The sequence below is a fragment of the Sceloporus occidentalis genome, unplaced genomic scaffold, assembly GCF_023333645.1.
Source record: "Sceloporus occidentalis isolate IW3139 unplaced genomic scaffold, rSceOcc1.0.p SCAF_4, whole genome shotgun sequence".
Taxonomy (NCBI): Eukaryota; Metazoa; Chordata; class Lepidosauria; order Squamata; family Phrynosomatidae; genus Sceloporus; species Sceloporus occidentalis.
Window position 1 is genome coordinate 171,049,699 of NW_028316984.1, and position 27,421 is coordinate 171,077,119.

General features: G+C 39.9%; 1 pseudogene; it reads right to left on the reverse strand.

Annotated features, from left to right (window-relative positions):
• Positions 1 to 27,421, reverse strand: part of LOC149315014 (cytochrome P450 2C8-like) — an 82,903-nt pseudogene continuing 55,482 nt past the window's right edge.

Below are 27,421 nucleotides of genomic sequence, written 5' to 3' on the forward strand. Positions count from 1 at the left end.
TTAAACTTCTATCTTTGGGTATTTCTGGAGGATCAGGAGCACATATCTGAGAGTGGTACTGGTAGTTTCTGTTCCTGCTCCAAATAAGTCAAGCACGCAGATGGCCAGGTTCTCAATAATGAACTCCAATGTATCATTATCTTTTTCCTAGAGAAATATGCAGTTCAGTTAGTGAAGTCAGTTTTCATGTGCTCAGTAAAATACAATGTTCTAGTGAGTCCTCAGAACAATGCAAAACTCAAGGATGCATTCTGCCTCCAACTCCCAGGTATCTCCTTGTGTCTACAAGGAAAGATACATAAGGAATTAAATGTCTATCGGATGTAGAATATTCCTTTACAAGGAATGTGCAGGAACATATGCTAAGTACTCTGTCTATATTTATTTTTTATTTATATAATTTTATATAAATTAAAATGAACAATCCTCCTGTATTATAAATGTCCTGAAAATACAAACCCTTAAGGGAATGCTGAAGCTGATTTCCTCATTAGACAATACTGTTGCTTACAACATTGGAGGCCCAGGTGCCTAAACATGTGAACTCTAATGAACATCAAATAGAAAATGAAAAACAGAAAGAAGAAAACCTATAGTCTTCTAAAAAGAAAGATGGGTGAAGAGCCCCACCTGCTTCACTTCTCCTTGGAATTTCCTACTTCCCCTCCATCTAAGCAATTCATCACAGGTATAAGACAATACTAATGTTCTTGCTTCCTTGGAATCTGATCTCTGCCTGGCTTTGATGCTGCTTGAGTTGTTGTTCACAGGTCCTTTAATCCCAGTGCCCAACTCTCTACAGTTAGTGATTTGATGTGACATGATATACACTCTTTAGGGGCTGAATCCCTCAGGAAGAGAAGATCAATGGTTGAAAAAGCAGCTGCAATGGAAGTGCAATGGAAACCTTGGCATTTAAAAACAATATTGGGTGGGTGACTTTTAATTTTGTGGTAAGCCTCATGACAGAGGGGCTTTAAATTAAAAACTGAGAGGGTCAGATTCTGTACTTAGATAATTCCTTCAAGTGTCAAACTAAACGTTACTGTTCTATGGACACAGAAGCAACCAGTCACTATCAGTGTCTGATGGCTCAGGAAATTTCAAATGGGGGGGATTTCCTCCTTCCTTTATGATCTTATGATTTTATCTTGCCTGATCTATTTTAATATAGAAGCAATCAATAAAATCCCGAGGTGAGCTGGGGTCCAAGGTAGACTCGTCTTCCTTAGCTTCTTCTCAAACAAACTCTGAGGCTTTTATATTGTTGGACAACACTCTATGATGAAGTCCAGGGATGAAGTCCATGAAAAAAGGGAAGACATTGCTGAGATAGAGGAGAAAGCAGAAGAGATGCACACACATCATTCAAGTTCAACCATTTCTCCTTTTCTGGGCACGTGCAGCTGGATTGAGCTTCTCCACCAGAAAAGGTAGAAAATGACTCTAGGGCAGGTTACAGACCACCCATTTGGGGCGGGCTGCACCCGCCCCTTTCCCTGCTGTATCGGGGCCTCAGTGTCCAGAGTGGCAGCCGCTGAGGACCCGATCCGCCACTTTTCAGGCTGCAGAGAAGCGGCAAAAGGCCCCTTCCCCGCAACCTGGAAAGGGGTTCCTTGGGGCTTCAAGCCCCAAGTTCACCCTGCAGTGGCAGGGAGGAGGAGAAAGGGGCCACTTGGCCCCTTTCTCCTTTGGTCCGCTGGGCGCAGCTGTGTGAAGGCTGCGCCCAGCGGACCAAACCAGGAAGGAGCTCCAAAACAGAGCTCCTTCCTGCTCTGCGATAAGGGCACACTAAGCGCCATGGCGCGGAGCAAGGACGTCACGTCCGCTCCGCCCCATATAGAGGCGGCGCCGTCGTGACGTCCTCATGGCGGCAGCCATGTGGAACGGCTGCTGCCATTTTGTGCACGCAGAGCACACACCCCCTCCCTCTGCCAGCATTGTAGACTGGCATGAGGTTGTAATGTTTTTAATATGTCTAGGTTTTTTACTGTGATATGGTCTTTTGTATATTGTACTTGCTTTGCTGTATATTGTATTGTTTAATCTTGCTGTGCACCACCCTGATTTGAAGAAGGGCGGTATAAAAATAAAACTTTTATTATTATTATTATTAGGGGGGGTGGAAGCACCGCCCCTTTCTAACCCTAGTACGCGCTCTGCGCATACTTTCCTGCCCGTTTGTAACGGGCCTACATCTCCAAAGTTGGTGGGAACTCTGAAAAGGTAAGGAAGCCATTCTGAAACTTGATAGTATATAGATCCTTGAATTAGGAATAGATAGAACTTATTTGAAAAAATGATACTTAAAATGTGTTTCTCAAATGGATGAGGAAAAACAAACTAAAGTTGAATCCAAACAAAACAGAGGTACTTACAGTAGGGGCCCCCAAACCAGGTATAGGGTTGGAACCTCCAGTCCTAGATGGGGTCACACTCTCCTCAAAGGACTGTGTTCGCAGTCTGGGGGTGCTCCTAGATACGTCGCTTCACATGATAAACCAGGTGAATGCAATGGTCAGGAGCGCCTGTTATCAGCTTCGGCTGATATGCCAGCTGCGCCCTTTCCTAGAAGTAAGGGACCTAGAAACTGTAGTACATGCACTGGTAACCTCACGACTCGATTTCTGTAATGTGCTCTACATGAGGCTACCCTTGTGCCTAGTCCAGAAACTCCAATTAGTACAAAACATGGCAGCCAGGTTAGTTACTGGAAATTCTAGGAGTGACCGGATAACACCGATCCTAAAGTCACTCCACTGGTTATTAGAATCCAGGCACAGTATAGGGTGTTGATTATTACCTTTAAATCCCTACATGGCTTGGGTCCAACCTATCTAAGGGATCTGCTACTTCTGTATAATCTACCCCGTACTCTCAGGTCCTCTGGGAGGAACTTATTGCAGCCAAAAAAGACCAGACTGGCTGCAACCTCCCAGAGGACATTCTCCGAGACCGCTCCCAGATTATGGAATGACTTGTTGGAAGAGATTATCAAATCACCAACCTGGATTGCTTCGAAAAAGCTATTAAGATGGATCTCTTCCAGCAGGCCTTTCTGGAATAGTTTTCACTCAGCATGAAAGAACCCCTGCATATACTGCCTATTTTATATTATACTACTATTCACCTATTGTTATTGGTTTCAATAGTTTATTTAATAGAGTGATTTTAATAGTAATATGTTTAATTCTTTTTAAGGGGGAGTTATGAAATATTGTGTTGCTTATCTGATGTTTTTATACTGTCAGCCGCTCTGATTGCCTTATGGTAGAAGAGCAGGATATAAATAAAAGTTTTATTATTATTTATTTATTTACAACTTAGCATTGTCTTCCCGGAACATTTCTGCACAGAAGTGCTGTTTCCAATGCAGATAATGCTATTCACTGTGTACAAAAACCATATGTATTTTTTTCACTGAATAAAGAAGTCATCCGCTACAACATTTTCTGTACAGTAAAAAAACAACGCACTTTCTGTTTTGTGGTAAAGAAAACTATGTGCACATTTTGTGCACAATAAGTAACTTAGTGCAATTTTTTTTTCCAAAAATTGTGCAGTTTTGTGAGTTTTTCACAGCAGGAATAAAATTACTAAAACAACTCATTACTACTTTCAAGAATGAAGTTACTGAAGATTTTCTTTCTTTGACTTGACTCTCTAGAAGAATGAAAATAGATATACAAATCTTCACATTCTTCCATTTTATAGACAAAAATGAAGAATTCCCATAGTATGTTGTTCTTTGTTCACAAACACAAAGTCCAGTCCTGAACACAAATTTGCACTTTGGTAGGTGTCTGCATGAGAATCCATGTGTTTTTGTTTTGTTTTGTTTTTGTTTTTGGATATGTATGGGGAGGGGGGTGGAGTTTGGCATCAAGGTTTGTTTTTTTCTTGCATGTGCATTTTTGCAAGGATAAATACTTAACAAAGGAGATTATCAGATGGGGGGAATGACAGGAATAAAAGGCATGCTGCTGGCAAAGTTGTGCAATCACGCTGAAGATTTTCAGACACATTACGCTTATCCAGGACTTAACTCATGAAGATCCAGGAATGCTACAGCAACAGACCATTCATGGGGAAATCCCAGGTTAAGTCCTGAATAATTGCAACATCGTCTGAAAATCTTCAGCACGATCTCACAACTTTGCCAGGAGTATGCCTTTTTCTTCCCCAATGTCCTCCTGTCTGATAATCTTTAAAGTGAGAGAAATGTTATAGAAGCCTCATGGCAGCCAGTACTCTTGCTCAGTGGATTTCCCAGGCAGCAAAACAAATAATTATGTATAATAATTCAATGGACAGTGATTTAAAAGTATGTGTGTAGTTTGGAGGAGATGCTTTGGACATTTCATAATGGAGCAATGACTGCTTGTGCACCATTCCAAAAAAACAAAACAAATAAATAAAACAGACATGTAATCCCAATTTATATATGCACATCATCAACAGAATTCTAGGAAAAATGCACAAATATTTGACACAAAAGTATATTTTAGGACTTACCTGTCCCCAAGGAGAGCTAAAAATCTCAAAGTTGTCATTTACTAAGGCCACAATGGATAGAAACCTCTTGTCATTGTACTCATATCGCTTTCCAAAGACAATGGCACAGATGATATTGGAGGTAGCACAGATGAGCAGGTTTTTCAACTCAAATGCTTTCTCTGAAAGTATAAAAAATAAGTAACTTTCCTCAGTTCAGCTTTCAGGTAACCACAATACAGACTGGCCCAGATTTAAAATCTGTTGTTTGTATTGGCATTAGGCAGTCAGTGAAGGGAATATTCCCTGCACATTTTTCAGGCATTTCAGCCTCTCACATGTTGACTCCTGCACTGGGGAAGAATTAATTAAGATAACCCTACATAGGTTTTAGCTCCAGTTCTCTCAGGACCTGGCCTATACCCCCCCCCCCCCCAAACCTTTTGAGACCTTTTGTACCTTAAGGAACATGTATATCACCCAAATGAACAAAACCTGCTGGCAATAGGTGTTTTATCCAAGATATGTATTTGATTGGGATCTGCCAGAGTGGCCTAAAGACAGGAACTAATCTTCACAAGAAGAATCCAATGGGGACAGTGGAGAGAGGCTATCTACTCTTTGTGTTTTGCAGGTGTTCCAGGACATGCTCTGCTTCCTCTTGGATCCTTTCATCAATGCTTCTCTTCCCCATGCTAAAGTTGCGGAGGGTAGTGAGGGCAAAATGTCGGAGCTGCTGATGTCATGGCCAGCCAAGAACAGCTCTCGGAGGAGGAGGAGGACGAGCCTCCTCCAGAGCAAGAGCTAATTGAGGCTACACCAGGTGATAATCCTGCTCTGCCAGGTCCCAGCTGTGCTCTCCCAGCCCCAGAGGAGGAGGCCCAACCAAGTCCTAGTGCTAGTGAGAGGCCTCCTGTGGTGCAACAGCCTAGTGGTGACTCTGGGGAGGAAGCTTGCCTGGATGTGCCTACTTACAAAGAGAGAAGGGCTGAGAGTGCTTGCAGGCGCAGATCCAGGAGGATTGCAGAGAGGCAATTAGCCAACCAGCCTCAGGTGGCATGGGGGAGAGTTTCCCTTACTTAAGCTGTAGAGAGGCCTCAACTCAGTGCCAGTGTTTATTGTATGATCCTTTGGTGTGGTTGCAGTTGGCATTGGCTCCTTGTATCTTGACTCCTTGTTGCTTTGACCTCGGAATGGACTGGACCCTTGTTATCTTCTGGCTGCTTTGACCCTGGACTGATTTGATTACTCTGACTCCTGGTATCCTGACTTTGGCTTGGTTTCTCAGACTGCTCTCACGCTTACTCCTTGCAAGGTCTGTGTTCTGCTTCCACTTACTGTGCTAAGCCATTCTTATTGGTGTGTGTCTGTGTGTGCTGGCCGCAGTCCAGGACAGCTTCCATCTTTCCCCATTGCTGAATATAATCCCTGGAAAAGGAGAAAAGAAAGAGATAAAGATACAGAGACAGAAATAGATAGGGATGCAATCATTATTTTTGGATGTGGCCTGAGATGCCATGTCAAATGTAACATTCTAACTTTGCACCACAGCTATATGCTAGTTGTGCATTAATGAATGACAACACTACAATTCAGCGTTCAAGCAAATGTGAAATGTGTGGCTGCCTTACATAATGCACATCTTTATATACATTGCTCAAGGAACAGTGTGCATCTGCTTTTCCAATTCACAGGGTTATCACATGCATAGTGGCACCACATGTTTGACTCTGCTTAACATTATCTATAAAAATGGCCGATTTAGAACTTTGGTGAAAGATGACAGCCTGAAAGCTTTCCATTTCTGCTATGCCCCACAAAGAGAGAGGGGAATGCAGCTGTTAACTGACTGGAAGTAATCTCCACTCAGAAATATATCTTCCTAGATCAAAGGAAGATTACAGGGGATTGCCCATAGAGCTCCATTACCCAGCAGTTGCTGTGGGAACTCGTGCCCAGTGGTCAGTGAAACAGCATGGGGTGAGATCAGGATTATTCATCATGCCCAAGTGCCATCTGAAAACATTACTTCATGAACAAAGGATTCAAAATCTTCCTTTCTTTTTTTTAAATCTAGTTTTAAAATTTTGTTGTTTAACATTTGGATTAAATAATTCATTGATGAGCTGGGATAGTTTGGCCTCTATAAACTGCTTTCTTTTAGAAACCAGGAGAGCCTTGGTATAAGTTTTACATTGGCTGTATATTTAAAGGCAAAATAAGTAGAATTAAAATAATGAAGCTTGTAAAAGAACAGTGGCATTATTTGAATTTTCTACAGATTTTGGTTTATACTGGATATAATTTATTTAGATTTATTTGTTTGGGGACACTGAGAAACTATATTTTTGGTTTGATGAAAGGAGGCACTGGATTCGGGGGGAAAGCATGATAAGGTTGGCTTTCTTTATCAGGCTTCATCTCTGGATGTGGAATAATATTAAGGGGCACCCCTTGGGGGGGTCAATGCAGTCACCCCCCCCCCCGCAAACAGTGCTTAGTGAAATAAGTGAAATGATAAAAAAATACTGCAAGCCAGATCAAAGTCCCTTGATGATGAAATTGGGACAATAAATGATCATGAATGCTCTGAAAAAATCTGAACAATTTGAGGAGTCTAATTTGGAAGAAGCAACCCAATTGCCACAGGGTTTGAATGACAAGGAACAAAATTGATTGTCAGACTATGGAAAGGGAAAGGAAGAAGATTCCGAGGAGCTGATAGCAGAATGAAACCAGATGGGGAACCAGGTTTCTGTAAATAGAGGAATGAAGCTCAAACCACTATAACAGATTTTTGGAAGCATGGAAATTATGAAAAACAATGTGGATCTGTCATGAAGAATAGTAACAATGAGGTTGGAAAAGAAGACTGGCATTTGAGTACTGAGGTGGTTGAGATTAGGTGGGAGAAGGATTGTGGGAAACAAAGATATGTATTGTTAATTGAGCAGGATTTATTTTGTCAATTTTGGGAGGGGGAAACATATATTAAAATCAAGAAATAATGTACAAAATGAGGTTTAAATGACTTAAAAGGTGTTGATATGGGATTGACTCGTGTATTAGTCTTAATGAGGTGATTAACAAATATATAACAATTTTGTGCTAATAGAGTTTACTACTGTTTAGGTTGAAGCTGTATTGTGGGTAAAACTGGAGTTATACAGTGTGGATAATGGTTTTGACTAATGGTTAATTTTAATGATTTAAAAATAAATTTGTGGGAAGGAGATAGCGATGAAACCTACTATTTTAATTTTGAAGAGTGGAGAAACATTTTATTTAAATGGAATGAGTTATTAGTATTAACTATTACTAATGGATAGATAATGGGAAGCTAACCTTGTATTACCTTTTTGTATTTAGTATACTAATTTTTACATTAAGCCAGTTTTAATGAAGTATTGCTACTTTATGGAAAGAAGTGTGTTTTTGTTTTGTTTTGCAGAGGGTGGAGGCATAATGAAGCTTTTGATACAGCAGCTGAAGAAGAGACTGGCAGTCACTTTTATGTCCTCTTGTTATTCTCTTCTATTTCATTATTTTGTTTACTTGCTTTCTTGTGTCTTCTTTTCCACCGCTAATTTGTTATATATAGCAATAGCATGTACATTTCTAAGCCACTTATCATTGAACTCATCACTCTCTAAGCAGTTTATAAACTATGAGCTGATTTCCCCCAACAAGCTGGGTACTTCCCTCCCCCCCTGCTATGTTTGCCCATGTATTATATAATTCTATTATAACTTTTTTAAAAAAATGTCAAATTTATTTAATTTTTAAATTAAAGTGATTGACTTCCATCATTATAATCATAGCTACCACTATCACCACCTATCAGCAGAAGGACTGCAAAGAGGTGGCTATTCCAGCTTCCCCAGAGAGGGAGTTCCAAAGTCTGGAGCATCCACTAAGAAGGCCTTCTCCCTTGCTGTCACCAGGCTTTCACCAGGCTCACCAGCACTGGAGCAGCTTCTGGACACTTTGGGGCCATGGATCATCTGAACAACATGCCTCCACAGCTGCCAGAAGCTGCCTCATTTGGATCGTGTGCTTTGGGCCCTAGTCTCAAGATTGAATTCCATCCAGCATAGATTGAATCCATATTCTTTGATCTCTCTCTTAAATGACTAGAATCTTAGAATAATAGTTCGAAGAGATTACAAGGGCCATGCAGAAACTCACGATCAAAACACCCCCAACAGATGGCCATCCAGACTCTGTTTAAAGACCTCCAAAAAAGGAGACGCCACCACTCACCAAGGGGGTATGTTCCACTGTTGAACAGCTCTTACTGTCAGGATGTTCCTCCTAATGTTGAGCTGGAATCTCTTTTCCTGTAGCTTGCATCCATTGTTCTGGATCCTGTTCTCTGGAGCAGCAAAAAACAAGCTTGTTCCATCATCAATATGGATGTTCAAATATTTAAACAAAGTTATCATATCACATCTTAACGTTCTCTTCTCTAGGTCAAACAAACCCAGCTTCCTAAGCCTCTTCTCATAGGGCATGGTTTCCAGACTCATCACCATTTTGGTCACCCTCCTTTGGATATGCTCCAGTTTCTTAACATCCATTTTGAATTATGGTGCCGAGAACTGGACACAGTATTGCAGGTGTGGCCTGACCAAAGCAGAATAGAGTGGCACTATTGCTTCCCTTGATCTAGACACTAGTATTGATGCAGACTAGAATCTCATTGATCTTTTTAGCTACCACATCCCACTGTGACACATGTTCAAATTGTGGTCTACTAGGACTCAAAGATTCCTTTCACACATAGCCTTCTTAAGTCAGATGTCCCCCATCCTGTATCTATACATTTCATTTTTCCATTCTAAGTGCTGTACCTTACATTTCTCCATGTTGAAATTCATTTTGTTATCAAGGTCATTTTGACTTTTGATCCTTTCCTCCAGGGTATTAGCTACTCCTCCTAATTTGGTGTCATCTGCAGATTTGATAAGCACGTTCCCATTTCTTTCATCTAAGTCATTGATGAAGATGCCCTGGGCCCAGGACAGAACCCTGTGGCACCCCACTGGTCACTTCTCTCTAGGATGAAGAGGAGCCATTGCTAAGCACCCTTTCGGTTCTACTGGTTAACCAATTACAAATCCACCTAATGAATTATATTCCCAAGTCCACAGAGGAAAATGACAAAGGTTCCAATCCACAGGATGGACAGAATAAGGATGGAAAAATATTTGAAAATATTCAGAAAAAGGGTTAAAAACATGTGGGTTTTTTTAGTGTTGAGAAATACTGATAAGTAGAATCCTGGGTGGATGAGTATCTACAGTTTGGGATTTATTCTGCATAAAATTTGCATGTTGTTCTTTTGTGCAGAGAACAGCATTTCAGGAGCCTTGGTGGCACAGTAATTAAATGCTGTTACTGGAGCCAGAATGTTGTAAATTTGATCATAGAGGAGGGCTCCAAGGTCCACTCAGCCTTCTATCCTTTTGCAGGTTGGTAAACTGAGTACCCAGCTTGTTTAGGGGGCCATTGGCTTCCATATTGTAAACTGTTTAGGGAGTGCTAGTTCATTGATAGGCTGTATAGAAATGTATTTTCTCTATTGCTACTTGCTGTTTCTATTATCTGCCTAAGAAACAGCATATTCTGCATGGAAAATGATCTTTCAACACAGAAATATGAATTCCTATGCAGAAACATTGTAATTGGGGATTTATTCTATGTAAAATTCACACATGATTGATTTATATACAAAGCAGAATTCCTGCACAGAACGCAACATTTTCTTTTGCATAAGAATTCATATTTATGTACTGAAGGATTGTTTTCCATGCAGAAAATGCTTTTTTTTCTGTGAAAAACAATCATGTGCAAATTTTGCTTGGAATAAGTGCTGAATTGCAAATAGCCTTCAAAGATATGTGGTTTTCAAAAAAGTTCTCAAATTGAGAAGAAAATTGCTGAAATAACCACCTTCAAAAAGAAACTTAATGAAGAATTATATCACCAGAAAACTAGTCTACCAACCTGTCTTGTTAAAGCTACAATATCCAGTGTAGAAATGTGGATGAAGGAGAATGATAATGACACAAGGCATAGGCTTTAAACAGAAATTTAAATTTCAAGGAGTTTGGGAGTCGATGGCAAGGAGGGGGAGAGGAAGAACAGAAACGTTTAATCTCATTTTTCTCTTTAAACAGACATTTTGGAGAAATATGCAGGTACTTATTTTCATATCACACCTACATCCATTTTACTGCTTTTGTCATCAACATATTTCTTTAATAACATAGGAAGCATATAAAATTGTACTATTTGTATGAAATTTGAAAATATAAAAGCCTTCGTTTTAAATATTTTGGGTGCCCAGAATATTGGAGACTCATGGAAACATTTGGAGTTCCCACAATTGGGGCAAAGGACAAATATCAGTGTTTCAACACAAGGCATATCTGGACAATCAGAGATGTGCTTTGTAAGTAGGTGAAGCGTGAAATTTATTGTCATGGATACATTGGTACCATATTGAGTTTGATTTTCCAACTATAATCTCTTCATGGCAAAGTGTACCAGTTTTGATGGCATCCTTCAGAAATTATGGGATCTGTACCTCTCAGGGTTGTTCCTAAATTTTTAGCCAACTGCCTTATGATGAGTTTGTTGTTATTAACTTCCCTTGAGTCAACCTCAAATCATGGCAACCCTGTGTATGAGGCATATCTGAGCCTCCCTATCCTCTACTGCTCTGCTTATGTCCTGTATGTATGTTGTCAGTACCTGTTAAATTTCTGGAGGAAGGAAATTACTCAAGCCATCAATGCAACCATTAATAAGTGTCCTTGATCAAATCATCTACCTACATGAGGTTCTTGGTGTTCTGAGAAGCTGGAGGTGATGAAAGAAGTAGAGTGATGATTTGGCACAAGGGGCGGGGGAAGGCTTATAATGGATGCATGTTAACTCATGTAGAAACTGATCTCCAAAAATATACTGTGGCAGTGATGATGGACAAAACATCTTTACTTTTCTATCATTATTGCTTCTGTGTAACGTTGTTCAGTGAAACTCGTTTTAGAGAGTAAGATGCCAATTGAATACAAGTACTTTAGACCAGGTAGTACAGTGGAGCCTTGTTATATGCTAGGGTTTGGTTCCAAGATCCCCCGTGGATAACAAAATCTGTGGATTATCAAGTCCCATTAAATATAATGACATAGCAAAATGGTGTCCCTTATAAAAAATGGAAAATCAAGGTTTGATATTTGAAATTTATACTTCTTTTGAACATTTTCAAACTGTTGCTGCTTGAATATGTATATAAAAAATCCATGTATAAGAAGGGCCAACTGTAGAATGTTCAAAATTCTGTTCACGTTATATTTTTTATTCAAAACCACTCATATTTTTATTGACTTCAACTCCCTAGTTTTCACAGAGTCAAAAGTGCTTCTGTCCATGGTAGCCAGGGGTCCCTCAGTAAGTCATGCAGCAAAAAGCTCATTAGGTTTTTCAGGATTTCTGAGTTCAAGAATATTTCTGCTTTGAAGCATGTCAAAGTGGATGGTGAGAATATATTCTACTGATTCTGTATTTGCTGGACTGGATACCAGTGTACTTTCTGTCTCTTTTACCTTCTGAAACCCATAAATGGTTTGGAGTTTCATTACTTGAAGAGGCTCCTGGGCTTCAATGAGCCTAGCTGTACTTTAAGATTAGCATTTATTTATTTATTTTAGTCATGCCTCCTCTGTTGACTTGCTTAAAAACTGATCACTCACACTCGTAGGTGTTACAGACAGGTCCTCCTTAGTAGTGACCCTTCCTTCATAGATACCTGTTCCAAGGGACATGTAATTAATCCTCTCAGATGTGTCATTTCTGGGCACAATTCAAAGTGCTGGTTATAATTTATAAAGCTCTACTCTTAGGTCCAGGTTATTTGAGAGACCACATCTCCCCATACAAACCTGCTAGATTTTTCAGGGAAGGGTTTCTCTCGGTCCCCCCATCATCACAGGCTCACCCGATGAGGACACGAGAGAGAGCCTTCTTGGTGGCTGCTCTAATATGGAATACCCTTCCACAGGAAGCAAGACTGGCCCCTTCCTTGCTTGCCTTTCTTCGGCAGGCAAAAACGGCTCTGTTCAGGCAGGCTTTTAATGTGTAGTCATGGGATAGGTTTTCTATGGGATGGGTATTTTGATTTTATTGTGATATTAATGTTTGTAATTTTATATTGTTTTTAGCTGATGTTAACATTGCTTTATTGCACTATGTTTTTAGAATTTTTATTTGTGAGCTGTCTTGGGTCCCTTCAGCGAGAAAGTCGGGATAGAAATTCTCTTGACCCCTCCTCTTTGTCTAGCTATCGTTCGATTTCTCTTCTTCCCTTTCTTTCTAAGGTTTTGGAACGGGTTGTTTATTCTCGCTGTCTTGAGTTTCTTGAAGCCAACTCCATTCTCGATCCCTTTCAGTCTGGCTTCCGCCCACGGCATTTTACAGAGACAGCCCTCACCAAGATCTCAAACGATCTTTTACTGGCCAAGGCAAATGGCCTTTACTCTGTTGTCATCCTTCTTGATCTGTCTGCAGCCTTTGACACTGTTGATCACTCTCTTCTAGTTAATATACTTTCTGACCTTGGGTTCTCAAACTCTGTTCTCGACTGGTTTCGATCTTATTTGTCTGGCAGATCTTTTGCAGTGGTTGCTGGCAGTCAGACTTCATCTCCTGTTCCCTTATCTGTTGGAGTTCCCCAGGGCTCTGTTCTGGGTCCCCTTCTGTTTTCTCTCTACACACTGTCCTTAGGTAAACTCATTAGCTCTTTTGGTTTTTCCTACCATCTGTATGCCGATGACACCCAGTTGTATCTTTCCACCCCTGACCTTTCTCCAAGGCTTGAACAGCAAGTTTCATCATGTCTCACAGCTGTCTCGCAGTAGATGCGCCATCGGCGTTTGAAACTCAACATGTCCAAGACGGAGCTTCTTGTCTTTCCTCCTAAGCCCACCCTTCAACACTCCTTTTCTGTCTCTGTGGACAACATTTCTATTCAACCAGTCCAGCAAGCCCGCAGTCTTGGATTTATCTTTGACTCTTCTCTGTCGTGTATCCCTCAGATCCAGACCACAGCCAAGGCTTGTAGATTCTTTTTGAACAATATTGCTAAAAACCGACCTTATCTCTCTGCCTCTACTGCCAAGATCTTGGTCCATGCCCTAGTGGTTTCACGACTTGATTACTGTAACATCCTCCTGGCTGGGCTTCCTCTTTCTCACCTCCGTCCTTTAATCTCTGTCCAGCATTCAGCTGCACACATTATCACATCCGCCCACCTCTCTGACCACATCTCTCCTGTGTTGGCATCCCTTCACTGGCTCCCCCTCCCTTTCTGCATTCAGTATAAGCTCCTGTTGTCGACGTTTAAAGCCCTCCATGGTCTGGCCCCTCCTTACTTATCAGACCTTCTTTCTCCTCACCTTCCCACCAGGGCCCTCTGTTCTGGTAGTCAAGGTCTGCTGTCCCAGCCCAGGATTTCCTCTGCCCCATCTTGGATTGGCCCCTTTTCACTTGCTGCCCCTCACTCCTGGAACCTTCTTCCCCACCGAGCAAGGGCCATCACTTCTTTAACCAGGTTTAAAACAGAGTTGAAGACCATCCTGTTCAGAGAAGCGTTCCCAGGCATTGCATAATTGTCGCTTGCTATTTGATATTCTTTTGATGCCTGTTTTATTGAACCATTTTCTGTATTGCTATGTACTTTATATGTATTAGCCTACTACCCCACCACCTTTCCCTTCTCATTTTATGTCATGTCTTTTTAGATTGTAAGCCTGAGGGCAGGGAACCGTCTAATTAAAAAGATTGTATGTACAGTGCTGTGTAAATTTACAGCACTTTATAAATAAAGGTTAATAATAATAATAATAATAATAATAATAATAATAAATTGATTAAATAAATAATAAATAACATTTCTTTTTATTTAAAAGTTAATTGTAATAAGATTACATTCTAGTTTTTACACACACACACACACACTGATGTTGATAGACTATGGCCCGTTACAGATAGAGCGCCCTTTCTGCGGCCCTGGAAGGAGCTCCGTTTCGGAGCTCCTTCCAGGTTTGTGTCACTGGGCGCAGCCTTTACATGGCTGCGCCCAGTGACACAGAGGAGAAAGGGGCCCCTTTCTCCGCCTCCCTGCCGCCGCCGGGTGTCTTTGGGGCTTAAAGCCCCAAGGACACCCCTTTCCAGGCTGCAGGGAAGCGGCCTTTTGCCACTTCCTTGCAGCCTGGAAAGTGGCAGATTGGGGCCTCGGAGGCTGCCGTTGTGGCAGCTGAGGCCCCGATACACCGGGGAAAGGAGCGCCAAAGGGGCGGTCTGTAACACGCCTAAGTTCAGAAAGGTAACTTACAAATACTTAAATTAATAAGAGTCCAGGTTCTTTCTCTGCTCGTAATTGTGGTGGAGGGTCAAGGAGGAAGTACTTTCCATATTAGATTTCCTACAAAGTTATAGATAACAAAGGACCCGAACAGACAGGCCAAAATAAAACTGCTTCGGGTCACTTTGGAGGTATGCATCTTAAGAGGCCAAAAGCTGTGCCAAAGCTGCATTCTAGTCCTTAGGACTGGAGCATGGCTTTGGTGTGGCTTCTGGCCTTTTCGGACGCATGCAGCATTTAAACATTATACCTCCAAAGTGACCTGAAGCAGCTTTATTTTGGCCTGTGTGCTCGGGCCCAAAGAGAACGTTTTGCTTTGTATTTTAAAAAGTTATTGGCAGATTTTAATAGCTTTCTTTGTTCCATAATCTTTTCTCTCCTGATGTCCAGTCTCTTATATTACCTGCAGTGAGGTAAAACAATATATGTCCTGTCACACACACGTATATGTTTACATGCCACATGCTCCCAAGCTGCATGGAAACTGCCTGGCCATTTACATGTGGGCAGCATGACATTCCAGTGACGTGGTGTTTATATGGCATGGCTATTTGCTGCTCATTTTTTTTGATTGCCTCAAGGCAGATTGGGCTGCGGTGTGCAGTTGCCTCAGCCCCAATCCGTCTTTGGAAGGGGCGGCTTCAAGCTGCACCTTCTGCTAGTCTATTTCATTCCTAATTTACTATAACTAGAATTATTGCTACTTTAGCTCACTTATGATAAAATGAAAATGAGAGCAGAGGCACAAGGAATAAACATATCATTTTCATCACTAAACCACCTTAAGTAGACAGATCTTGTTGCACCTTTCAGAGTAACTGAAAGAAAGAAGTTGGCAGCATGAGCTTTTGTAGACTAAAGTCTACTTCCTCTTAATCATATTATATAAACCACCTTAAGTTGGTTTTTTACAAACAAAAAAAAAGAGGGGGGGGGAGATGTTTTCCTGACTTACCACTGCCTTCTTTCCACTCATTATTCTAAGGTCATGAAGAATATCTTCAATTATCAGCTAGTCCCTCCAGACTTCATAAAGTGGCTTGGTTTTCAAGCCTTGATGGTGTTTTCACAAAGAGACATGATCTGTAACTGGGACCTGGGCATTCTCTCTCTCACTGCCTCTATTTATCTCTCATTCACCTCCAACCCCATAAAATATGTTAATGGAGACCCTTGTCCTAGCTCTTAACATTAAAGAGAAGGCTCCTTCACTTACACCTGCATTTTAAAAACAATCCCAGCCTGTTTTTCATTTAGCCACATGTAGCCATCAGTCTTCCTAACTTCATTTTTGCTCCTCCTCACAACTCTATTAACTTGATGTCTGCAGTCATCTTTTTAAAAAAATCATCTGGGAAGTATTTTGATGGCCTTTGACTGTCTTCATTTTCTCCTCTCACCTTGTCCTTTAAGTCTGTTCTTCAAAGAGATTGGGAACCCTATAAGCAGACAGTCTTTGATCTGGTGCCCCATTTATCCTTTCTAGGCTGACCAAGTCAGAAAAGATGATATTGCACTGACAGGAGAGCATATTTCCAATCATGCTGTTAAGGCAGTTCCATTCCATTGATTTCAATATGACTAAATTGTTTGATTCCCCAAAGAGCTGATTTGAAAATATTGTGGATTATGGGATTGTATGCTAGTTCTAACACTCAATCAGGGATCGGAGGTGTTTGGCTACTGAGCAGATGGAAAGGGATTCCTTTTGGGGTCCATTATCATATGAGTTAAATAAGTATTACGAACTTCAACATCCATGTTCACAAGTCTTGAAGTAGAAATATGTGAAAATCTAAATCTAAATATGGAAGTATAAATAAGGTATATTATTATTATTAATATCCCACCTTCCTGCTGGTAAAGGGACTCAAGGTGGATAACAAAATTTAAAACACTAAGTTTGAAACATTAAAAATACAAAGTTTAAAAAACAATTAATCAATTCAAATGATTTAAAATTAAAGCCTTGCATGCACACATACACAAACATACTATACACATACATCTTTTTTTACACGGACAGACAGGCAGACCTTTTTGGAGGCAAAAAATATTATTTCTTCTAATAATTTGTTGCTGCCTGTAATACCATTTTGCTGCATTTTGTATACATTGTATACTTCATGTATTTTTAAAATATATTTAGCATGTACAATAAAGCTCATTCAAGATATACAAGTACACACACATACACACAAGAGAGAGAGAGGGAGGTTTAAATCATAGTTAAAATAATATCCCTCTGCTCATGAATGTGATTTGGAAAAAAGGAAGAGAACAATACTCTGCTTATACAGTTGGTCCTCCATATTGGCAGGGGTTTGATTCTGGACACACACACACAGGTTTCAAAAAACACAGGACTTCATGTCCTGTTACATTCAATGGATGCTGACATGTGGCACTGTTTTGGCATGGTTGTGTGCATGTTCTGCCATTGACAGAATGGAACAGGGCCATCCATGCATGATCCAATCCACAGATGTCTAGCCTGCCAATATGGAGGGGCAGCTCTGCTTGGCTATTGCTTCTGCTTTCCATGAAAATGTACCTTTGTAGCACTGGATTGTGTCCCTATGTACTTCTCAGGGTTGGAAGAGGAAAGAGCAGCTGTCCCCTTCCTAGAACTCCAAGGAAAACATTGGACAGAGCTTAGGTAACTTATTTTTTGTGGGTTTTTTAGGCTATGTGGTCATGTTCTAGAAGAGTTTGTTTGTGATGTTTCACTAGCATCTGTGGCTGGCATCTTCTCTCTTTTTAAAGTACCATATATACTCAGCTATAAATTGACTTCATGTTAAGGGGAGGTTTTGGGACCAGAATTATGAATTTTGGTATGACCTGTGGATAAGTCAAGTGTAATACCTAGAGGCATGTAACATACAATATGAAGGATGTGGGAAAGGAAAATGATGCCAAAGAACTTACAAAATTCCAGAAGGCATAACAAAGACTGGATGGATAGGGAGGGAACTACATTAAACGAGGCTTGTGCAATGTGTGGGAGGAGATGACCAGGAATGGTTGAGGCTAAGACAACTCACGTACATCAAAAAGGATGAATGGGCAAAGCAAAGAAAATGGTAATTATGGGACCCAGAAGGAGTGGCCAATTGCACCAGGACCATGGTAGCTACATGGATGTTTCCAAAGCTGGCTGGCACCACAGTCTCAAATGGGCCACCTGCAGGAGTGGATTAAATCCACTCCTTTTGGGGTTGGCTTTTCACAGTTTATCACAGATATTTATCACAGATATTTGGCATCATGCGTCAGAGATAAAATCATCTGGCAGAAAATTGAACCCAACAGTCATAGATGAATGTCAAGTAGCGCTGGTTTTTCATGAAGTTTGATGCTCAAGATCAAAAGTTACAGTTGCACCTTCGTATCCATGAGGGATCTTTTACACACACACACACACACACACCAATACAAAAAAAGGGACCTCAAGTCCCATTCTCCCTAGTGGCAGCACGACATGTGCATGACCGCTAATACAGCCATGTGCACTTCCCATCATTGGGGACATTGCTCTCCATGGATGCTTAAATCTGCAGATGGCAAGCCCACAGATAGCAAGGCCTCACTCTATTTCAATATGGCCAGAAGCCTCTGATTGACTAGAGCTGCTACTGCTTCTCATGAGTGTTTCACTGAGCCAGCTAATCTCTGTTTATTTACTGCAGCATACATGGAAGTAGTGAGAGTCATTTTCTAGTCCTCCCTATCTGATATGGTCCACATACTTATTTTCCAAAACTGGAAATTACAGCAGTGCCACTTTTTGCTACTACCTTTGAGGTAGAGTCCTCCTGACTGTCGCATCCACCTGAGCTGTCAGCCGAAGTGACGAGTCAAGGAGCACCCCAAGCTGCGGACAGAGTCCTTCAGGGGAAGTGTGACCCCATCCAGAACTGGCTGACATAACTCCATTCCCAGGTTCAGAACTCCTATAGCAAGTACCTCTGTCTTACCTGGATTCACCTTGAGTCGGTTTTCCCTCATCCAGACCATTACCGCCCCAAGACAGGCATTCAGAGATGCCATCCTTAGTCACTGCATCAGTCTGAAACATAGAGAAATATATTTGGGTGTCATCAGCGTACTGATAACACCCCATGTCTCCGGATGATCTCACCCAGCAACTTCATGTAAATGTTAAACAGCATGGGAGACAGGATGGCACCATGAGGGATTCCACCATCTGGAATCTACCTGAAAGGTAGGAACGGAACCACTGTAAAAAAGGTGCCTCCGATAGCCAAATCTCTCAGGCATTCCAGAAGGATACGATTCTTCTATGGTATCTAAGGCCACTGGGAGGTTCAATAGCACCAACAAGGTCACACTTCCCCTGCTACTGCCCAGGCAGAGATTATTGACTAAGGTGACCATGGCAATCTCAACTCTCTATCCCATCCTGAATCTGGTTTGAAATGGATCCAGAAAATCAAAGACTGTTTGTAGTTGATTGGCAACTGCCCTCTCTATCACCTTGCTCAAGAATGGCAACAACGAGACTGACCTATAGTTATTTCTGTCAAGGGAGTTGAGGGAAGGCTTTTTAAAGAGTGGTCTAACCACTGCCTCTTTAAGACAAGAAAACAAAGAAGACAAAGACAACAAAGATGCATTAATTATATTTGCTGGCATTGACTTAATTATATCTCTCCCCACCCCCCAGATGGCCAGCCAGGTTGGGCAAGGGTCGAGAGGGCAAGTCATCTTTTTCATACTACTAAGGAGCTTGTCCATGCCCTTATTAATTACCAACTCAATTTGATCCAGTCTAACAGTAATGGCAGAGGAGCTTGATGCCTATCTTAAAGTTGGCTTCCAGATCAGTCCTTATCTGAGAGATTTTATCTGTGAAGTAATCATTAAAAGCATCACAGCAGGCTTTAGTTAGATCCAATAGAGGGTTCTGGGTGGGGGACAGTTGAGTTAAATTCCTCACTACCCTGAACAGCTCAGCTGGACGAGATTTCACAGACACGATAGATGTAGAGTAGAAAGATTTTTTATCCGCATCTATCACCACTTGATAGGACCTAAGAAAAGTCCAATGAAGTGTCTTGTCAGATATGAGTTGAGATTTCTGCCAATGGTGCGCTAGTCGTTGTCCAACCCACTTCATTTGTTTAAGATCTGCAGTTCATATGAAGTATGAACCCTGGCTGAGAACATCATGTTTGCAAAGAACAGTAGAGTTCATAGTCCTACAGACATCAGACTGGCACAGGCTGGGCCCCTTCACAAACAGCTCACATGATAGCTATTCTGGAAGAAATATTCTTTTATAAACACATATCAGATCTAGTTGGCCTAATGATATGACAGTATTTGCTGAAAACATGGTTGAAAGATAACTCACCTACTTTAGTAAACCCCACTCTATTGTAGTAGAGTGTGCTCCATTTTATAATGAATCACAGAATCATAGAATTGTAGAGTTGGAAGGGACCACAAGGGCCATCCAGTCCAACCCCCTGCCATGCAGGAAATCACAATCAAAGTATCCCTGACAGATGACTGTACAGCCTCTGTTTGAAGACCTCTAAGGAAGGAGACTCCACCACACTCCGAGGGAGTGTGTTCCACTGTTGGACAGCCCTTACTGTCAGGAAGTTCCTCCTGATGTTGAGGTGGAATCTCTTTTCCTGTAGCTTGCATCCATTGCTCCAGGTCCTAGAGTGAGGCACGATATTATAGCATGTGCTAACAGCCACATAAAACCAGATTCAGCTATCATTGCTTTTGGATCTGAAGTCATCTGGATGCAATTGGCAATATTCGATCCCTCCCCAACATAACCTTTTACACCATGCCATTTAGATCGTCTAGTTTTCATTTGGGTCAACATACATTTTTCCTCTTCTGAAAGAGAACTCTAACAGTGATAGAGTACAAATTTTGGGACTGCTGAGATTTTCAAAACCATCCTTTTCATTAAATTAATATTTTCTATGGGCATGATGCAATTCTTAAACCAGATACAAGGAACAACTTTATGGTGTCTAGCACCTTAGCTTATTTTTTACATGTTAAGAATGGGAGAATTAAAAGATGTTAATTATAGTACTTAGTATTCAACCACTGTTCTGCCCATGAGTGCTCAAAGCCCTTCCATCCATTATTTCAGTAATCCTTGTGACAACCTCACAACATAAATCATAATTATTACATCCACATTACAGATAGGTGGGTGAAGCTGACGGGATGATGGCTTAAATAAGGGTACCTAATAAGCACATATTAAGCAGGAAGAGTTCAATCACACCATATTTGGATTGGTTTTGTCCAAGTTTGTTTACAATAGCTCCAAACTCAAGCAACTATTTTAACATATACATAATGAGTACCAATCTTTTTTTGCTTAAAGTGCAAATATTAACTGCAAGTGATTTTTGTTTTGGTCGAATGTATGTGTGTTGGAGTTTTGTCTTCATTATATATTCCTTCAAGTAGAGTGTTGTATAGACTGATGCTTCTTTGTGTCAAACCATTTCCCATGCGATCCTAGGGTGACAGACACTTGTTTTTCCCTAGGAGATGGAATTCAGAGACATAGCCATGTTAGTGTGGAATATCTGTATGCAAAAAGATTTTGTAGCACATTTGACTGAGCAAAAGAAGTTGCACAATAAGCTTCCACTGATGTGGGTCAAAACTTCATTGTAGAAATAATGCAGTTTGACACCACTTTAAGTATTGCAGCTCCATTCAATGGAATCCTGAGATTTGTAATTATACAAGATATTTAGCTTTCTTTGTCAAAGTGTGCTAATGCTGCCTAAAATTACAAATCCCAGGATTCTGCAGGATGGAGCCATGACAGATAAAGTGGTGTCAAACTGCATTATTTCTACAGTGAAGATACATTTTCAGTCTACAAAAGCTTATTTCACTCCATCTCAAAGGTGCTACAAAATTCCTTTGCAAATTGTTTTCCTTAGTTAGGTTTCTTTCCACCAATCTGCTGCCTTTGAAAATGCAGTGGGACTCGGATAAAATACCTTCAGTTATTTATTTTTAAATGCAAAAGCAGATCCTTTCTACTCCCACTGCCCAAACAAAGAGAGCTGTGAGAGGTTGTTGAGGTTTTTTTTTAAGTAACCAATTTTCACATTCAGAATTGTTTATTTTTTGTAAAACATTAATTTGCATGGAATCAACATTTTTGTGCAGAATACACATTTTTGAAAGTATGAAATGCACTATTTCATTTCATGAAAAACTTAGTGGGTTTTTTGCAATTTTAATTTTTTTAAAAAAATCTCTCGAAGTATAAAAAATATGGTGGTTAGTGGTCATATCAACAGGTTGTTTCGATGTGTCAGTTTTCAGAATGGTAGCACCGTTATTTTGTTTCTTTGTAAAAAGAAAGTAGATGTTTTGTCACTCTATTTTTGCTGTTTTTACTTGGTGTCTTCAAATCATTTCCAAGTTTCAGTGAAGGTGAACCTGTCACAAGAGTTTTCTGGGGCTGAAATTTTGTGACTTGCCCAAAATAACCCAGTGGGTTTCCATGGCCAAGCAGGGAATCAAACCCTGATCTCCAGAGTTCAAAAACACAGCTGTAAGTCTGTCAAATCAATATGTAAAGAGATCTTGCAGCACCTTTGAGACTAACTGAAAGAAAGAAGTTGGCAGCATGAGCTTTCATAGACATGCTGACTTAATGTGAAGTTGAAGGCTTTAATGGATGGCATCCATAGTTTTTTGTGGGTTTTTTTGGGCTATGTGGCCATGTTCTAGAAGAGTTTGTTCCTGACATTTCACCTGCATCTGTGACTGGCATCTTCAGAGAAAGAAGATTCCAGCCACAGATGCAGGTGAAATGTCAGGAATAAACTCTTCTGGAACATGGCCACATAGCACAAAAAAACCACAAAAAACTATGCTGACTTAATTCTATGAAAATTCAAGCTGCCAACTTCTTTCTTTCAGTTAGTCTCAAAGGTGCTACCTGATCTCCAGAGTCATGCTCAAACCACTACACCACATTGGCTCTCTGTCACTCCTTTAAGATTTACCAATTCTTTTTCAGCCCAAGCTTCTGAAGAAGTGGACTGAATCTATGAAAACCTTTGTTGAAATACACTGGTTAGTGTTAAAGGTGCCAGAAGAATCCATCCTTTGAAATGATGAGAGGCTTTTCTTGTGAGGGACAAGAAGAGACATTTTGAACTTTTATTTTTAAATCTTCCTATAAAGAGCAGATTCAGAATAATCCCTCATCTATCCTCTGAAGTGGACCAGTGCTGTGAGTATGGCAAGATTTCTGCACATACAATTTTGCTTGCCTTTCTCTTTCGCTCTTTCACAAGCTCAGACAGTGTTTTGGATTTCACTTGGGTCATATGCATAAGGAAAAGCAGGGACAAAGAAAGATTTTTCTTAAAAGCTGTTTCTCTTGGAGAATAAGGAAGAAAAGGGATGCCTTTGACAAGCATGGTGTAAATTACCATGAAACAACATGTGCCTGAATTCCAAAGAGAAGGATTCAAACCCCATGTTGCTTTTCTACACTGAATAGTTCATATTCTTTATTTTCTTGGCACACAATCTTTCCTTCTCCCTAACAGCATTACATTTGTGTGTTTATTTAAAATATCCACATGTCTTACACAATTTAGAAAGAGGACTTTCATTTATTTACACAAACTAGTGCTATAAAATTGATATGTTCTATAGCACTTTTGAGTCAAGTATGCTATTTTTCTCTAATATAAGCCTATCACAATTTGGCTCTTCTTCAGTATACACGGTTACTGTTCTGTAACTGGGATTTGGATGAGGATGTCCCTTTTCTCTTTAGGCTGGAGCTGGACTTACATATCAGTCTCAGCAGGACTCAGAAAATGGAAAGGTGGCAGAGAGATCCATGAACAGAGAGACCATTCATAAAGCAAGTCACATGTGTAAAAAATATTATAGGACATATGTGTAAATTTCATCCAAAGTTTACCCATGCCTAAGCTTGACATTTCCATATAACTATAAACAGGGCTAGAGAAGTTACTTTTTGAACTATTTTGATCTCCCTGAATCCTTGCAACAACAATACAAAAACAAAAGAAAAACATTTGTCTATTAGTAATGCTGGCTTTATAAACCATGGAACACACTCCCTCAAAGTGTGGTGGAGTCTCCGTCTTTGGAGGTTTTCAAGCAGAGGATGGATCTGTTGGGAGTGCTTTGACTGTGTATTCCTGCATGGCAAGGAGTTAGACTGGATGGCCCTTGAGATCTCTCCCAACCCTATGATTCTATGTTTCTATGATTCTCCATACTGTTGTTGTTGGTGGTGATGATGTTGTTGTCTGCCTTCTAGTTGTTTCAACTTATTATAACTCTAAGGGGAATCTATCATGGGGTTTTCTTTGTGGGATTTGTTCATAAGGGGTTTTCTTTTTCTATCTTTTTCTTTTCTTTCCTCTTAGACAAAGAGAGTGTGACTTGTCAAAGCTCATAGAATCCTAGAATCCTAAAATCATAGAGCTGGAAGTCATTCAGTCTAACCCCTTGCCATGCAGGAACTCACAATAAAAGCACCCCTGCCAGATGGTCATCCAGCCTCTGTTTAAAAGCTCCAAAGAAGGAAACTCCATCACACTCCAAGGTCACACAATGGGTTTCTGTGGCTGAGCATAGATTCAAACCTTGGTCTCCAGAGTGATGGTCCAACAACTACAGTATGCTGACTCTCTTTTCTCTATAGTACATATTACTGTAACCATATTCTGAATATAAATTGTGAAGAAGGAACAGTGAGATAATTCTATTCCAGTTTTCTTTTCTGGGATTTACAGAGTGTCTGGTACATCACTGTGTGGCTCATTATTACCAGTTCTGTGATACTACCTCATTATTACTATTTCTGTGCCTCTAAATTCATGACATAGTTCATGAACAATCCCATTACATTCTCTGAGGATGCCAGCTACAGCTGCTGATGAAATGTCAGTAATAAATTATTTTAGAACATGGCCTCATAGCCTGAAAAACCCACCCAAAATAACCCCATTACACTTTATTCCTGAAGATCTCAAAGGTAGTGATAAGGGTCAATGGCATGCAATTTTGCTTCTATGCTGTGAGCACCAAACAGCATTTTTGCTATGCAATTTCAGCGTAGTCTTCTTCCTTTCTTAGTTTCTCCTCCACAGTCATGTTCAGCCTGAAGTCTGTTGGAGCTACTTAACTTCCTAATGGCAGCTTTACCCTCTTTATGCCTATTTGAACTATGTATATCTCCAAATTTGTTTTACTGGTTAGATCAAGTATATATAGGGAAACTTTCAGATGATATCCAGCACTCTTAGGCCTTTCTGTAGCCCATGCTCAAAATGTCTTCACACATACAAAGAAATAAACAATGTGAAAGTCAGCTATCAGTCGGCTGACCATTCTCCACTGAAATGTTGTACTATGTCTGAGTTGTCATCTTTTTTTTTCCTGACATGCACCTCATCTCTAAGAATTATGTGTTAGGTAGGACAATATTATTTTCTCCATTGTTGGAATAGTTGTACCTATTGATTTTGGCCAAAACAGATGGTTGTGAATAGCATTTGCTTTATTTTTATGAGCTTTTCAAAAATGCAAATGTTTCTTTCAAATGTAATTCACAAATGCAATTTGAAGAATTTAAGATTTTTTAAAAAATCAAATTAATAGTGCTGCTGCTGACCTATAAAACTCCACATAAAAATGGTCCCAAAACGTAGGACATGATATACAATTGGAGAAATGGGAAAGAGCATGGGGCAAAGATCTGAAATTTATTGCTTGCATGGATATAAAAGAAAACTTCATTGAGATGAGGCATCGATGGTACATGACACCATCAAAACTGGCAAAAGTGTATAAATATGGAGAGGGGAACTGCTGCAAATGTCATAAAAAAAGAGGTTCATTTTATCATATGTGGTGGACTTGCCAAAAAACAAACAAACAAAAAATACTGGAGAGAAATACACAAAACAATTCAAGATATATTTAAGATAAATATAAAATTGGAACCAGAACTATTTCCATTAAGTATGATAGAAGACAAAGAAAGCAGAAAATAATTTTATACATGATAACTGTGGCAAGAATGGTGTTTGCTGGTCAGTGAAGGAAATTCAATAGATGACTGGCTGTTGAGAACATTTTTTATGCTCTCAGGATTTTAGAAACTGACTAGGATGGGCTTTTAATGCTGTACAGTGCTGGATTTTGTGTTTTATGTATTGTTTTTTAAAAATAAATTTTAATATTTTAACTTTATTAATTGTTTAATTGTTTTAAAATATTTGTTTTTATTTATGCGTTTGTATAGTTTTAATCTAGTGTTTTTAGATACCTTGTTAGCACCCTTGAATCTCCTAAATGGGAGAAAGGTGGGATAAAAATTGAATAAAACAAGAACAACAAATGTGAGATAACAGAAATGTCAAATGACTCCACCCCTAGATTTATCCTTTAAAGAGCTTAATGGCTAGGAACCAGGAAACCCAGAAAATTGATGTGTACTAATCCTAGCCTTGAAAGCCACTTCAGAAGCCCTTGTTTCAGTTGACTCACCAAATAAAGTGTGGTGGGATAGTTTCCTAGTAGGAAGGTTGATATCTCAGTTGTGGCAAACTGTTTCTGAAATGACATTACCAAGAAACTTTCTTTAAGGTTGGATGTGTGAAAGGGTTGCAGTTGGTGAGATTTGGGTCAAGACAGTCCCCCTTGATAGTTCATGACAGTCTGTCAAAAGCTCCTAAGCCCTGTGAGAGTTCTCACTTCTAATGTGAGACCAAGTCATTAAGATATTTTGGGGAGGGTGAGGGTATAATAATAATAATAATAATAATAATAATAATAATAGATTTATTTCTAGCCCGCCCAATCACGAAGAATCCAGGCGGGTTACAACAATAAAATACAACATTATATTTCTACAACTCATACAAATTGTTTCTGTGTAGAGCTAGGGTTTTTCCCACTCTTTCTAGCTAAGCACAGGTAAACAGCAAACACAATAGGATAGGATGAATGATCAAAAAGATACAATCTAGTTTTACTGCTTTTTAACAGTATATGAAATAAGGCAATATTTACCACAATTTCTGTATATTTACAGAGTATAAACAAACAAACAAACACAGTCTAAAGAATGTTCAAAATCTCACTTGGATCCCCCTAAAATAAAACAAACCAAAAAAAAAAAAAATGATAACTTGCCATTGGAGAGGATTCACCATTTATTTTGTTTGTTTACTATAGAAGTATGAAACAAGTCAGGCTTCTCATCCTCATTTTGATGTTTGGTGAACAATTTCAGAGTTTTTATTTTATTTTCCAAGAACAATTTTAAAAATCAGTACAATTATGTGACAAACCTCTCCTTCACCAAACCTCTTTTACCTCAGTGGGCATCCCTAGAGAATATTATACAGCCACATGTAAAGTTTCAATATGTAAAGTTTCAAACCACTTTTATTTATAATCTAC